General features: G+C 35.8%; 1 long non-coding RNA gene across 1 annotated transcript; it reads left to right on the top strand.

The window, feature by feature from the left end:
* The first annotated feature begins 3,076 nt into the window (after positions 1-3,076).
* On the top strand, positions 3,077-8,394 carry LOC139827931 (uncharacterized). Its single transcript, XR_011739071.1, has 3 exons — positions 3,077-3,321; positions 6,448-6,522; positions 8,127-8,394. It is a non-coding gene; the product is annotated as an uncharacterized lncRNA (long non-coding RNA).
* The last annotated feature ends 9,174 nt before the right edge of the window (positions 8,395-17,568 follow it).

The following is a 17,568-nucleotide window of genomic DNA, read 5'->3' as shown; positions in this document are numbered from 1 at the left end:
TCCTTAGATCACAGCAAAAAACTTATTTGGGCTTCTATTTGACCTTTTTGACTTAAAAGCAGTTGAAATAAAATTGCAGTCAGCCACTTAATCTATGTTCCAATTTAATCCATCTTCCCAGTGGTGCTCATGATCTGTTATCAGAACTGCAAAGTCACACGAGTAGAATGCTTCTCACTTTTTTTATAAAAATTACTTAAAGCCAAGCTCAAGTTTTTCCAAGTCTTAAGTAAAACTTCCCAAGCACAAATGTAATCTATGTGTTCATGTGTATATAAATATATATATATACACACACATAAATCTCTACATATATATGTAGAAATTTACTGGTTCTTCACATTCACTTTTCTATATAGATTATTATATATTCCCTTCAAAGCTTTATAAAGATCAAATGTCTTTTAAGCAGACATGAACCCAATACTCCTGCTTTATGAAAGTGAAGATATTTTATGGACAGTTACCATAAGGTAAATTGACACACTTCAAACAGGTAACTAAATTAGAGTACTGTTTAAGCATGGAGCCTTATTTCTGGGATTAATTAGTTACCTTTCAGAATTTGATAAGGAATCTTTGGATATTATTGGACAAGAATTTCTTCCAACGATCTTCAGACATGTAAAGGTAAACAGTCTTCAAGAAAGGATTAAGTCCAAGGATTCTCTGTAAGAGTAACTTAATTAAAAAGGCTTAAGAGTTGCTTTAATACAGGAAATTAGAACCATTTGACTCTCAAAGGTTGACTGAAAGTTATCACTTCTTTGAAGATGAGCAATCAATAAAAACTCAAAGGAGGAATCATCTTTAACGATGTTTTAGGAGTTGTTACTGGTCGAAAGCAAGGAAAACAACTCAGGTTGTACAAGTTCAAGTGCCACCCAAAGCACCCCACAGAAGTGCTGAGGTGCACACATAACAGTAGCGCAACACTGCACCTAGACAAGCTGTTTTTTGATTTTCTGGGGACTCCAAGTTATTCAGTTCCAGCTAAATTGGTATTAACTGAAGCTGTTACAGATGCTGGTAAAAGCACTGAATATGGAACAAAAGTGATAGGGGACACTACGGGATTAAATTAAGTCCATTAAACCGTAATGACACTATTTGAATGGATACATCCCAAGCACAGAAAGGGAAAGAAACTGAATACAGATACAAATCAGCTTCTCAGTAACAACCGCATCTTCAGTGTCAGTCATACAAAAATGAAGAAAAGCAATTTTTTATAAAGATATCAATGAAAACTGTGCATTGGTGGCAACACTAGCCCTATATGTATTTAATCTGATTATGGAAGTGCTATTATTTGCTTTCCAAAAAGCTGGACAGATGAAAACCCCGACTTCAAATGAGTTGTTCAAATCAATCTCCGACAAAAATATATTCCAAGCTCCTTGCTAGATTGTGCAGATGCATTTGCATACACCGCAGCTGCATTCTTTCTTAACTCACCAAAACCAGGAAACATGCATGCAAATATAGGGCATAAGACTATTCTCAGTGTCATCCTTTTGCTAGACATGGTCCTAAATGGACAAGAAAAAAATCTTTCATCCTACTACAAATCTAGATTTTTAAAAAAGGAAGAGAACCTGATCCACTTTTCACTGGACATCCTTACCCACTTTTCCCAAAGCTCCCCTAGGAGTAGGGGGTGCTGGTAACCTCCAGGGCTGGGAGGTGTATGTATGCTAGTGGGCATAGGGAACAGTAACTTCCTAGGATTTAGTTGTAGATCAGTTGATATAAATTTGAGGTTTTACTAACATTTCACATGTGTCTAACATTTTACTTTACTTGCTCTATTGCTACTATTGATCCTGACTTTATAGTTCACTGATTGCCAGTTGATTGCAGCTTATTGATAAGTTCATAAAATACTTTGATCCTGATTTTGGTTTGAACTGAGTGTTTTTGCTCTGTGGCAAAGGCTGCTACCCAGTATATACCACACTGTCTGTTCTGAGGTCAGCTCTCAACTCAAGCACTTCATTCATCTACTTATGATTGTTTTTTTTCAGGGCAGAACTTGTATGAAGTCAGCCAAACACTTACATAAAGCTGCCAAAATTTGCATTTTTATTATACAACCGAATAACCATGTCATAGACGCTATTTAGCTATTTGACCCTGCAGAGAACATCAAATTCTCTTGACTGGAAACTGTTTAGTCAAATTTCAGTTGCGGATACCTCAAAGATTACAATGTTGCTGGTTTAGCTTTTTTTTTTCCATTTTGTTTTTCTTGCCTATAACCTTCAAACAATATCTTGAGTTTTCATTTAAGATACATTTACTGATATCAAAAACATTTTCAACGTTACTCCTTTAAAAAAAAAAAAACCCTCTTCCTCTCACAATCTAACACACAATCTAACATTAAGCTGTAGTAGAATAAAAAGCTCATCAAATATTTGGAAAAGACTTCTTTTAATTCTCATGCTTCATATAAACTACAGAATTGAAAGTTACATATGTATGATGTTCTATTTGTATGTAAAACTTAGTATTCAAAAACAAGAAATACTTGAAAGCAGAACTTCATGGTTGCAAGAAATGGGACAACCTGTAAAACCCAGAAGCAGCTCTGCATAGTTTGACCTGGTCATGGACAGCATTGAGACACCCTGTTACCTACATTATAAGAGTATTTCAATACAGGCTTTTTTTTCTAGGAAAGGATTTAAGATTGTCCTTTATTTCATTTTCATCTATGTTACAAATGCTATTTCTTGGAATTAGATATTGGTGCTAGCATTTTTTAGGATTTTGTTTTGATAAAAAAAGGAATAATTCCAATCAACCATAAATCAAGACAAAATTTTTGTTCTTACCGAAACAAATGAAAAGTAAGTCATGTAAGGACAAACAATATCAGCTATTGCATTTAGAGTGTGGCAGAATGCAAACCCCCCTCTTTCCCCCTCCCTTCCTTCGATATGGAAGGCGTAGACACATCTCCCTCTCTCTCTGCTACTTGAGGCTAACAGCTTCTTTTGTTTGACCCCAGAGCCTGCTGGTCAGGGTGGTTAAGAGAGAGGAGAAGGGAGGCAGAGGCGCCAGGGAGCCATTGGGCGCCCACGGCCAGTGTGGGGGATGTTTGGAAGCTCCAGGGGCACCCCACAGCCAGTGTAGGGGTGCAGAGAAGCTTCTGAAATGCCTACAGTCAGATATGATCAGGCTATAAAACCAAGATTCTCTTCGAGGCCCACCCATTGTGCGATCCTCTTGGAGTTATGAGCTGAGTTGCTGTCGCCAGGAGCCACTTCCCTCCCGCCCCGGGATGGAGACTCCGCTTGCCTTGCCGCCACGTGTGTGAGTAAAATTAACCCTTGTAGGATTGTATTTACTTTCCGTGCACATTTGCACGTGTATTTATACACTCCGTGCACATTTGCACGCGTGCTTTCCATGCTCAATACGAGCACGTGTGTAAATTATTCCCTCGCATAATCGCAAGTGTATTTTCCTCCCCTGCTTCCACATAAGCATGTGTAATATTCCGTGCATATTTGCACGTGTATTTCTCCTCACAGGATTGTGAGTGTATCATAAATTAATCCTCGCAGAATCACGAGTGCACACTTTCCATACTCAATACGAGTATGAGTATGCCTTTAAAATAATCCCACATCGTGTTCAGGCAAGCGTGTACTCTTCCCGGATTCAGGGACGGTTCTGGCATTGTTTTTGGTGAAGCCACGTGTGTGCACACTGTGGACCTCCTGTTGTATTAGTTGCTGCTCCTTAATAATTTCCTCAACTGATATCCGAAGCTGTATTCAAGTCACTTTGGAGTGCTAAAACCCTATTTCTCACTGGTTTAATAAAAGTCGTTTTGGACCCTGTTGTCCCTTAAACTAACCTCAGGGTGCCTCCGTGACACAGAGGAACTTCTCACTAATGGTGAAAGACCCAAGATTCACATTGAAAAGTTCCCTTGTAAAACATGTGGAATCAAATTTTTTCCATCTCATTTCAGTTTTTGAGTGTCTTGATTATCAGGCAGAACAACTACAGCAAAATTCCCATCAATTATAAGACATACATCAAGTTAAATGTGTTTCTTTGATGCTTGTGGTGTTAGCAATCAGGACACATAACCACGGGCGTAGTTATATGCCGTGCTTTGTTTCAGCGCTGGGAAACCAGGGGTTCGCACCCAAAGCTGGCTTCAACAACTGATTCGAACTCCATTACATTTATACAATTTGGTCACATACATATTCATTAGGTTTACAACGTATGTGTTGCATATTCATTAGATTACACAACTATTTTACAATTTCAATTACCACATCTTTGGAACTACTCTAAGCATGTGCAGTATCCTCTGGTGGTTGTTCAGGTGGTCTTCAGGATGAAGTAAGTAGTCTTCTTCACCTGTGTTCTTTTCACCTCTTGTCACAGCACATGCGTACTATCCATATGCTCATTATAGAATCCTGTTAGACTCTTGAATGCTTTCAGCTCTCTACTCTCAAACTAAGATAAGAACCTGAATACAACCTGCAAAGCTTCAAGATGAGGTAAGAATCTTGGACATAGTTTACAGAACCAAATCAGCTTACAAAAAAACCAGTTTAACTATAACAGTGGTATGCCTGAAGAAATACTGAGCTTCCACACTTTTTCTCCTAAAACAGAGATTTCTGAAACCCTTTCAAACTTGGACAAAAATAAAGTTATAACCCCCTTGTATAACCCCTTGCTACAACTAGATTTTCATTTGTCAAATAAGCATCCATCTGCATATAGTTTGTCCAATTACAAAAAAAAAAAAATTATTTTCATTTCATCCTTTCAGTCTGATACATATATAGGGATGTTACAAACCGGTTCATGATATTTCTCCCTAATTTGCTTTAGGAAAAGTTAGCAAGGTTAATTTTGCACATGAACCTCTCAGTTGACAGAAAGGTAGGACCTTTCCTACCAACACAGCTACACCTGAAGAGGATTGCTGCCTAAAGCCTAAACAAAAAAGTTAAAACACCTGATCATTGTGATATTTAGGTCTGGGAGACACTTCTACAAATAAAGGCTTCCATACTTCCACTAGGTATTATTTGGACCAAAATAACTTTTGTAACAACACGGAATACATTTAATAAGTTTTTATTTAAGACTTTTAATTATTTAAAAGCAAAACCAAACTTTCTTTTCCCAGTTCCCAAAACGTAGGTATATTTTATGTGAAAAATAACATTAGAGAGTGAAAATAGTAGTGGGGGGATGTGCACCTGAACATAGAAACTCTCTATATAGATAATTTTATCTCCTGTCTGGGAAAAAGTATTTGGTCCAAACAATACTGTAGAGGTTTATTGCTTGTTTCTCTTGGAAAGCTAACATTTCAAGAGAATTGCATTCTGGATTGGATGAAGGGAGAACAGGCTGTGAAGAGAAAATTATATATTGAAAAGGTTATTCCTAGCTGGACTGAGAATATATATGCAAACTCTCTGCCAGTTTTTTTTTTTTTTCTGCAGCAAGCAGGTTCAGCTACACAGTAACTCCTCCCAGAACTGATCTTACGAATGTTAATCCCCACTCTAAATACAAGAGTGAAAGAGACTTTAATATGTTTCTTGCATACCCTATGCTGCACAATTTTTCTCACAGAACTACCAAGTTTTGTTTGAAAACAAAGGAAAAACAACCAAACAAGTAAAAAAAAAAAAGATTAAAAAGAAAGAATCACAAAGACATCAGTGTGTACTAATCTTACTTCAGCAGCAGCCTGTGAAGTAATCCTTTATCTGTAAGGACTAAAGGATTTCTCCAGGGACATCTCTTTCCCATGTTGATTCCCCCCCCTTTTACATCACTGAGAGTGTCAAGGTAGAACTCAACCACTAGTTTGCTGGTCCAGCCCTAGTCACCCTTAACACACTGCCTCTCTTCCAGTCCTAGTGCTCCACCAGTTAACTAAGAAGGAATGATTTCAGGTCTATTTCAATGTCAGAGAAGAAAAATAAAAATTAGGAGGAAGACAGGAAGAAGGTCCTCAGCTTCCTAACTTACTCTTTGCTAACTGTAGGCCCATTAACCATAATGTTGTCTTAAATTATAGAAAACATAGAACAACCCAAATAGGAAAGGATCTCAAAAAATCATCTGGTCGAAACTTTCATGGAAAAGAGAGCCTCAATGAGATTATCTAGCACCCTGATCAATGGTGTCCTGAAAACCTCCAGCAATGGGGACTCCACTACATCCATGGGGAGGTTGAGGGGCATGAAAGCATTCATGCTCTTCACTTCCTTTATCCAGGGGAATACAAAAGAAATTGCAGTCATATTTATTGTCTTACTCAGGATACATTAAATATACACCTAATAACAATAGCACTTTGTCACACCAAAGATAAAGTATTACATTTAGCAAAGCAAGTTATACAAAGAACTCATTGTATTTCTTGTTCTACTTTATCAACAGATATAGAAAACAGCTCCTTTTCCTCTAGAGATGACTACACAAAGAACTTATAAGGTGTAATACTAAGGTAACCAGGTGAGCTGGCCACAAATGTCTAGCACTCTTCCAGAAAATTAGCATCTATTACTTTGAAAAATACACTTGGTTCTGCTATTTTGTGACTGTGAACATGGAAGACTCACATCAACTGTTTTTACACATTTTCTCCCCCACAAAAAAAACCCACCAAGAAATGGATGATTTACGTCCTCTGTGAGGAGCCACGATACCTGAACAGGACTGCAGGACTGTTCCCCCTTAATTGAGAAGCAGTTTTAGTGATTTGGGTATAATTGGTGGGTTTTTGTTTGTTTGTTTGTTTTGTGCTTTTTTTTTTTACACTTTGGTGCTACTTGGTGACAGAGAGCTGCAAGTCCTACAATCAACAATACAGTATTGGTTCATGTTTTTTGAGGAAAACCTATGATTCTATTAAAGTATTTGTAATAACTCCCCCTCCAAAACAACAACACACACACACACACACAAAAAAAAACCCCAAACAAACCACAACAAAACAAACACAAAAAACAATCAAACAGAAACACTTCTAGAATATCTTTGCCTGAATGCCTTATCTTGTTTCCTTTTGAGAGAATCAAGATTTCTATCATTCTTTCTACAGACAAATGGAAGCTTTCTCAATGGGATCATTTCTGGGTTTACTGCATATAATTACAGAACTTTTGTTCTATGGTTTGGGTATTTTTCAAATGAAAAAACATGTTTATTTCCATTTTCAAAGAAGAAAAAAAATGTCGAATGAGATCCACAAGAAATCTTATTTGTTATGCCTTCCTCGAAGTTTGGAAATACAATAGCATTCTTTTTACTGTAAAATGAATGGCTAGAGATAATAAAGACTTTCTGGTTGAACTTCAATATTCTTTTCATTAGGCAAAAAAAAAGGGAAACAGCAAAGCACCATTCAGTAAGATTACAGCTTAATGTCTGTTAGAGAAATGAACTCCAGTAAGCAATTGTCTCCAAGATGGTGAGATCCCAGCTGTTCACCCATTTGGATCAAACTGATGAGCACGTAGAAAATCACGCGACTGAGCTGCCAAACGTTTCCCACTGCTCCAAACACAGAGCCAACGGAGCTGCTGAAACCATAAGGTGATGCTCAAAATAAGCTCATTCACAATGTGCTTCTCTCTTCTTGAAGTGTGTGCAAAAGCATACATTTCAGCACTGAGAGACTTTGAGACACACAGAAATAAAAAAAAAAACTAATTGAGCTTTCTGTATGCTCACAAGCATTGCCAGCCACTGTAAACAGGAAAATATCTTGCTCACCAGCCACGTTTCCAAGAGTCCCAGAGGGCTACCACTATCACCCAGGTAGACGAAAGGGATATTGGAAGGGTGACCAACTGCATTTCCTGTTTGCAGTGGAGAGATGGGATGCAAGGAGGATGGAGATGAAGGGAAACACTGCATTAGATTTCACAGTCAGAGCAAACTGTTCAAAAGAACAGTTTGTTTAGCTCTGTAGCCATAAGTGACACTAATAGCCATAATTTTCCATAATCTTCATGTGATCTTCTCTAATTTTCTCCCCTTTAATGCTACTTAAAGCAGTTATTTTAACATCTTGCAATTTCTGGATTTTTGATTGTATGCATTTCCCTCAACAGGAAGAAGCTCTCACGTTACTAGACTGTAGGCATCATCTTTCATTATTTCCTAACCTTTGAATTCTTGTCTTTATGAAGATTTCAGAGGCCAACCCTGTAGCTAGTGAGAGTGGTCATGAATGAAGAAAACCACCTCCAGACAATAGCTGAAACTCATCATTTAACTGAGACAAGGCCTTACGTTATTTGTCCTTTCCTCATTTTATAGCATATCCTTTACTCGAAATGTCTTTTTATGCTGCTACTTTTCTAACACAGAAAAAGCTTAAGAGACCTGATTAATGAGATGATGTATTTTTTTTTTTTTCTAATTGTACTTGAATAATAAATGCATTCTGCTTTTATGAAAGAGAAAACTGACAATTTTTCTACCTAACTCATGAAGGAAACAAACAGAATCAAAGCTTTGCCAGAGAAGGGCAGCAAATCCAGGACTTTATATAAGAATTTCAGATTTTACATCACATCTCCTAGTTCTGTGCATTTGTTAAGTTATGGCACTGCTTGTAACAGATACATATGCATATTTAGAGGTGGACACTAAAGCTGTCTTTATCACCTGAAAAAAACAACCAACCAACCACACCAAAACTGCCCACAAAAACCAAACCAGAAAAAAAACCCGTATAAATGGGTGGGAGCAACTGTATGGTGCTTCACTGCCCATCAGTTAACCAACAACAATATTTATTGAACAGCATTTTCATAACCTTAGAAAAAACAAGTCTGCTTTTGATGATTTTGGTGAGAGCAAATTGAAAGTGTTATAATTCTCTACATGTAGAGAAATACATATATTTTAAAATTTACTATGAAAAGTTTACTAAAATTACATTCATTTTCACATAGGAAAACAGATTTGTTATATCCTAGGATAAAATGTGTCATTAGTAGATGATGACTGAGTAGTAAAATGTCTAATTTAGTGACAAAAAAAAAAACTTCCTTCTTCCCTCTCTTTGGGTTTACTTTTGAAAATTATCTGTTTTTATTGGCAGTGGAGAAGCAAGAACATGCTTGCTCAGTTCCCTTACTTAAAGCTATACAATATTGCAACAAATGATCTAGTAAAAAATATTTTAAGTTCATAAACTTTCATGGATGAACCTTCAACTTCCAATTTTTTTTTTTTTTTTTTTTTTCGAAAACAAAAGTGGAAACAAAAACCATCAGTGAAAAAAAGCTGTGACAGTTTCCATATAAAGTAATTTGAATTCAGGATGGAAGCATTTGATGTATGTACATAGATGACATGTCACACAAATTGCAAAGTGAGTAGTTGCTAATGAATGGAAAGTAATGACAAAGGAGATGCTCTAAGAAAAAATGTGCTGTTCCAAAGAGAAGAAACTTACCTTGACTTAAGTGTAGGTTTTACTTCACTAAAGAGTGCAGCATTAGTTTCTACAAACACTACTAAGAGGCTGTGGAGATGCAGAAGTGGGGGAAGTTTGAAAACTGGCTAGAGCAGGGCTTTCAAACAACTCCTACATTTATACACTCGTAAAGTTTCATTTGGCCCTTTGAAGACAACCACAAGGCTGATGTGATCCCCCTGGTAAAAATGAGTTTGACAGCTCTGGGTTAGAGCAAATCCTGTTTTCGTTACTGAAACTACCACTACATTTTCAGTAACCAGAACTTACAGCCTTATGAGGTTTTGGAGTTTTGATTTTTTGTTTGTTTTAATCTAAGCATTCACATCCATCAATTCTATGTTATAAAACTACAGAAATAAGTGTTCTTTCTACATTGATCTTGAAGTATCAATGGAAATTGTCTGCATACTCTGAAAATTAAAGGACAGGAAATTTTCTCTGACTCCATACTAAATAACACAGTTAAATGTTCTTTTCCAATGTGAGTTTTGCTACAGAAGAACAATGTAGGAACAAGAAAGATGATGGAGAAACGTGTAATTACAATGAAACAATTCAAAGCATCTGTGGTAGCCAAAATATCAGAAAGCATGCTGAGAAAACTTTCTAGCCTAACTTGTAGAAAGAGATTTAGCACACTGGAAAAAGAAAATGGTTAGCTGAGACATTTGACAGTTGTGGTTGTTGCATTCATTCTGTGAATATTCAATCACTTCCCCTCTAGTCATCCAATTTCTCCCACTTTTCCACAAAATAAATACTTCCCAAATTGCCTTTAAGGAGGTTTCTTATCTTCCATTGCCATAATGTTTTCCCTCTCTGTATCCTCTTTATCTTAGGAGAGGACTACAACACAATTTGTTCTTTTCTAGAACAGAATGACTCACCATCAGATTTAATTCATCTGAAAGGAAACTGTCATTGCACTAAGATCATAATCCTATTTGACTTTTATGATGCATTTCAGTTGGTGTTTTATTTGCATGGAGCAGGGGGAAATCTCTTCTTATGAGTAAAGACTCTTCTTTTCTCTCCTTCCTACATGTCAGCTGCTATTCAGTGTTTTATATGCATAAGATCCTTGCAGATCTTTTGCAAAGCAGCATCCTGCAGTTACATGAAAAATACTGTTACCACAATATTAAGGAGAATAATAACTGTAACATGAGGACTGAACCTGTTTTGCTCCTTGCTGTGAGGCACAGGTAAATTTAAAATCGTATATTTATTCTGTTTCCTATGCCCCACTAAAACAATATATTATTTCGCTTACTAATATTTTTACATTTACTAGTATTTATTCTCACCTGATTGCTTGAAGTACATATGAGACTTATAAATAATATGTCTCCAGATGATTCTGCTATTTAGCTTGCTTTGTTTTGTTTCTCCCTTCTAATTTCAGTACCAGCAGTACACTGAACTCAGCTGTCCTTACAGTACAGAAAATTAAAGGAAAAACTAACTTCATTTCTTGTCCAGGAACCCCATAAGACAGAGGAATATAAGGGAACAATAGCAATTCTCCTTGAAGTGAGACACAAGCGAAATTTCCTAGGATAGTGGGTTGACCTCTTATTTCAATTTTTCATCATTGCTGCAGAATTTTGACAAAAGTAACTCCTCAGACTACATAAAAGTGCTCTACTGAGAACAGTCTGAGAATCATTGTCCTAGATTACTGGCAAATGACAAATCCCTGAACTTTAGGAATTTTATTTCTTTAGAGAGCTTTCTCTTCATTTTATAAATTTGTGGTTTTAGCCCTAAACCACTTATTTTTTTATATATATATATATATACATATATATTCAATTGTATATATATTTCAGTGTATTCTTCCTTTCAGTTCTAGGGATCACTATTCTCTTTCCAAGTAGAGCCTATATAAAAGCAAGAGATGTGCCAGGTATTTTCACACACACAAACCAGTTTTTTTTTAATACACGGCAGAACTCAAATCAGGAGCTGACAGTTTTCTAATCCTTTGATTTTAACATAGATCAAGTTTGATGAAGATCTAACCAGAATATTAGTACTTAGGAGAACAGCATAAGTATGGATAGATGAAGGAAAACAGAGAATAACCTTTTAAATAATAAAGAAGCATTTGGAATATAATAACAACAAAGTGAAATGAGAAGGAAAAAAGAAGTAAAATAGCCTAATCAAGACCATGTCAATAGATTTGTGAACATCAGTGTAGGAAGTTTTCAAGTCCCCTTACTCCTACCAAGAAAAAAAAAAGAAAAAAAAGATTCTGAACTCAGGGAATGTGCACCTCCCACTATGCATCCTATGCACACAACCAAATCACAGTCCTATCCATCATGCAGTGAGGCTTTCTCCCAGCCTCCAAAAAGTTTCCTTTCCTATGAAACCTTCATATGGGTAAGAGGAAGACAGAAAATAAGTGGGGTCTTGGCTCTCCTCTAAAACCAACCAACCAAAACAAAACCCCACACCAACAAACCAGAAAACACTGATCAGTCACACACCTTTCTGAATCCTAGAATTTAACGATATACTGATGGAATCATTTCCGCAAATGAAGGAGGCAGTTTTTCTTCTATCAGACACAACTCAAGGAAGGTCAAAAATATCAGGAGAGAGACTAATTAGTCCTTGCAAGTGGTCCCGATTCAGGTGTTGGGACTCTTGACTCATTTGATGAAAGCTTATACTTTCTGCCCTTTCACACAGGATGGGAATCACAGGTTCTAGCAAACCCAGGTTGCTGCTGAACTTTGTTAGCCTTCTCACAGGGATTTGTGATGCCAATTATTCATGTGGGCAGGCTAAGACTGTCCAGATGCTTCCAGGCTGGTATGGTCACCCAGCTGAATTCTTGTGCTACACCATGACTCAGTTTTACAGATCTTTAACCTATTTTTTTTTAGGGGGAGAGGTGGAAGAAATTTTCTTTGTATCTTGACAAGGCTCATCTCAGGTGAAAACATTTGATAAATTTAAGTTACTGAACTTTGTCCCTCTAAGATCAGATGATATTTGAGTCTTTTGAAAATTCAGAAGACAACTGGCACTCATAAGTTCTCAGTTTTGAACAACAGTCAAGAAGAAAAAAAAGTGGTAGACACTATGTTGGAGAATGAATGTTTGGGATAGCAGAATTCATGCGAACAAAAATAAGATTATTTTACTACATGACATAGAAAACACCTGAATTCCAGCCCTAGAGATCAACATAAAGTCAAATGTTATGTTTTCCAACAGGATTTTCAATTACTTCTTCAATCAGGAAAGAAGGATTTTAGCAGTTTCTATTGAGTCCAGAGAATTTCAATCCAAGTTTTTTTTTTGTGTGTGTGTGTTTTGTGTTGTTGTTGTTTTTCCTTTCTTTCTTTTTTCCCCAGCTCCATCTCCACCAGGAAACGGCAGAGAAAGATTCAAATACTGATGGCTTAGGAAATCAAGCTGCTCAATAACCACATATCCACTAAGATGTACCAAGCACAGCTGACACAACTAACTAATCTGTACACTTACACACAGCATCCTAGATTATTTAAAAATCAGACATTTTCAGATAGGAAATATAAAATTGTTTATATAACTTTAACCTAATCCTTATGGTACTCTGTTCATTCTGTGTGTTATACCAACCCATGGCTCTTCTGTGCACTTTTTATAATAAACGTGCTAGACAAATATAATTATCTGCTATTTAGATTGCTCAGTTTTAGGCTGTATCCAAAGGAAAAGACAGTTCCTTATGCAAAGCACCACTGAAACAAATGGGGTTTGAACAAATCAAAAGGTGCTGTAAGATTCAGACTATCCATGAAAACATTCTTCCCCCACCTTTCTTCATCACACCCTCCTGCTTGAATACATTTTATGGCTTCAGGGGTTTCAAAATTCTTTTTCTGATAACAAAATAAACCCTATTTCCATATCACAGAATTGACTCGGCTGAAAAAGACCTCAGAGATTGTCAAGTCCAACCCTTGGTCCAACTTCAGTCCATTTACTAGATCATGGCACTGAGTGCCATGTCCAATCTCAGTTTAAAAACCTCCAGGGACGGTGAGTCCACCACCTCCTTGGGCAGGCCATTACAATGCCTGACCACTCTCTCTGTAAATAATTTCTTTCTAATATCCAGCCTAAATTTCCCCTGGCAGAGTTTAAGCCGATGCCCCCTTGTCCTATTGCTAACTGCCTGGGAGAAAAGACCAATCTCCATCTGGCTATAACTTCCCTTCAGGTACAGAGTGACGAGGTCATTTGTTAAGGACAGTTTGGGAAATCTGAAGCTCGAGATTACAATAAAAAAAAAAACAAACAAAAAAAAAACAAAACAAAAAAAAAACAAACAAAAAAAACCAACCAAACAAAAAAAAACCACAAGAAAAGTTCCTGGATGAGTCACAATTCTGAGTGGAAGAAAATGGTCTAAGTTCAAATTTCACATCCATGCAGTTTCTTATTGATACATATTTCATGACCACCAGTACTTATATTGTAACAATTACTTGAAATACTTAGGTTAATTAATCAAGTAGCATCCTACAAAGCCATTCTAAATAACTACTATAAATCCTTCTGATACCCTGTGCAATTTTTAAAAAAATATTTGTAAGCTGTCCTCTACACAGGTGAATTTAATTTCATTAGCTGTACATAGACATGTGACTGCTGCAAAAACTTCCAATTTAACCAATTTCTAACTTTCTGGATTCTTAAACCTTAACATCTTTCACACAAATGCGACTAGATTTAAAATTACGTATTACATATAATGTAATTTCTGCAATATGTGAAAATTTACTCAGTTTCTCTAGTGAGAAAGAATTTCAATTGTTTTCTGAAGTTTGTCCTGAAGAGTCATTTCAGGAACATTGTCTGGAGTCTTCCAAATGTTATTATTGTTGCCCAAATTTATAACTGGACTGAAATATGTTTTGAAGTTACTACAGGATAGAAAATCCACTTGGCTGTTCTTGTCCTTATGAACATTTATTTTCTTAGACATTGTGCAATCAAAGCTATTTGAAAGAGACCGACCTTTGCGCACAAGAAAATAGAATTTCATATAGAGCTTCAAAAAGTAGTAAGGGAGGATTACCCAGCTACACCTATTGCCTTGTAATATCTTAATGATGCAGTAAAGAAAGATAAGGAGCGTTTTAAAATAGAGGTAGGTTGAGTGTCATACATGTAATTTATGATGAACTTTATTATCTAATTTGATTATCAGCATTGTAACTATTAACATACTAAATACTACAGTTTCAGACTAGACTACTCACAAAATTTAATTAAAATACATGTGGTACAAGCTCAAATATAATTCTGTAAATGTGCTGTGAGATGGTACAGGAGGAAGGGCATTACCAATAAGTCAGGTACCTTTTCTCTGTCCAAGACTTCTCCTCCTACTCATGTATTCATTGAATATGGAAATACCCTTGATTCAAATATACCAGCCCAAAGTCTGACAGCTCCACCTGCACATGGTGCCTGTCAGTGTTTATACAGAGATATGTTTATGCAGAGATATGTAAAGTATTTAAGAAAATCAGGGAGAAAACAAACACACACCCACACCAACGGCAAAGCCAAAATCCACACCAAGAAAACCAAACCACAACTTTACGGCTTCATTTCTTTATTTTTCAAGTTACATTAGACTAAATAGTTTCTGAACACTTTAAGATTAAATAACTACAGCATAGTATCTAAGGAAAAACCCACACAAGACATTCATATCTCTGCAGAACTACTAACACTAGACAAACAAATAGGTCTGAAGCTCTTGTTACTTTTCTCTTTGTATTTGCATTTGTTTTATTTGGAAGTCCAAACAGGGGCCATTTTTTCCTTACATTTTGGAAATTTCAAAGACGACCATGCACCAAATAATCACCAATATTTAAAAGAAAAAAAAAATAAATCGATTTGTCTTTATGCTGCTCCGCTTTTGGGATTTTTTTTGGTCATGATGGTTAAGATGAATTAGGTGAACAGTAACATAGACTGAAATATTACTAGATCACTTGGAACCACTGAGCTGTTTAGATCACAAAGTTATGAAATTAAATATTTTCATTTTATTCTAGTTCTCCCTCCTAATTATTTTTTATTTATTTTCTACATTGCTTGTTTTCAAACAAGACCACAACATAATCCTGTTTTTGAATCTTTTGGTTAAAAACAGAATCCAACTCTGATTTAAAAACAAGGCTATACAGATCAAAATTACACTCATCAACCTGAAGTTCAGAACAGTGTTACTTCATCTTCAAACCTATTGTCCTAATGTTGTTTTTTAATGGTATCAATAGCAGCAGAAACAACAAAAAAGCAGAAAAAAATATTATAGTGAAAAATGTAGGAAATGGCTTTTAAAACCATAAATAAATAAACAAAAACACATACACACAAAAACAAACAACAAAAAACAACAAACCCTCTCTGGAACAACAAAAAGGTGCAAGATTAAAACATAAGAACAGATAATCACAGAACAGAAGGCACAGTTGATATTATGCATAATATTGCTTACAGGGAAAATATTTCACTGTGACCAAAATAGCTAGAAGTGTGTACATCAGTGTCAAAACTCCTTTAATCTTATTCTGAAACAGTTCTGAAAAAAAATGTGACATTTTTAAGAAGGGAGTGCTTGAACTCCGTGTTGAGGTCAGATTTTCTCCTTTGGCATACTCAACATCTGATATCCTGAACTGTAAGCCTGCCTGGGAACAAATAAAACAGAGTACTTAAAGCAGACTGGTAGTTCAGCATGATTCTAGTTGAAGTATCAGTTAGCCTCTTGCTTGACATTTTGATAGGTTAAAATTAAAAACATATTAGTTTGATATCTTGATGGGAATAAAATTTAGTTATAACAGGACTCCAAAACATATTTATATAAAAAATATTTATATCTATTTCTTCTTTTGATGGGTATTGATAAAAAATAGCACAGATTCATACTTTCTGTTGGAATACATAGTTTTCAGTGACATCTATAAATATATGTCTTCATGCTTTTAAGAAAATGTCAGATTTTTCAGTAAGTAATTTTACTACAAAATATCACCCACAGGGTCTTTGTAGGACAGTATGGCCATTAATAATGCTTTGTTATTGCATATGGTATGATTTATGTTCAACTCTAACTGCCTTTTATTTTTTTTTTTGGAAGTATGAACAAATTAGCTCTGTTTTCCTGGCACAATTAGCTGCAAGTCTTCCATTTTCATTCTGCTGAAAACTGAAGGACAAATCAGTGATAACAGAATCAAGCACTTGGGTAGTCAGCTAAGATTGTTGTCTAGGAGCAATTTATCATGTAAATGGTGTCTTGCTTTGTTTTATGGAAATCTGAAAACAGCTTTCTGCATGATTGAAGCCTTTGTCAATGAAAACTCCTTCAAAATGTGACAAATGTTTCTTATCTCTGGGAGATGCTGAAAGGACTTAAGTGATAAAAACTATATATACGCTTACTATTTTTATCGAGGGCATGCACATATATAGCATTCTGAGGATTTAATAACCCTGCCAGAAATATTTTTCCATATATTGAATCTGTTCTATTTTAGGGGGAAATGAATTCCATTCCAGAGGATTCGAAAAAGGTCCTTTGTTTTACCCATGCTATGTATAAATATTAATTACCATCATCATGAATAAAGAAAACACACTATGAAGTGGTTTCCCAAAAAAAAAAAAAAAAAAAGAAGTGTATTACAGATCTTACAGATTATTTCCAAGCCTTTTTGGAATGTGAACTATAGGCTCATTAATTGTCTACATTTGACACATACCTATGTATGTCAAAGAAATCACTTGCATGATCTCATTATCTCACAGATCTCCTCCTTCTCACTCTACCAACCTGCAGCCATTTCCCATTGCATGCCATGGCTACATTTCAGCTCCCACAGGTCAATTATGATATATACCACACAACATCAGGATGGGACTTTAGATTCCTTATAACACAGACTTATACTTTTATAAATGAAAATGTCTGCTTCACAGAGTCTCTTCAAATACAGCTAAATAATTGTTCATTTAAGGAAATACTG

The sequence above is a fragment of the Patagioenas fasciata genome, chromosome 4 (assembly GCF_037038585.1).
Source record: "Patagioenas fasciata isolate bPatFas1 chromosome 4, bPatFas1.hap1, whole genome shotgun sequence".
Classification (NCBI taxonomy): domain Eukaryota; kingdom Metazoa; phylum Chordata; class Aves; order Columbiformes; family Columbidae; genus Patagioenas; species Patagioenas fasciata.
Note: the sequence above shows the minus strand (reverse complement) of the source record. Positions and strands in the feature narration are given on the sequence as shown.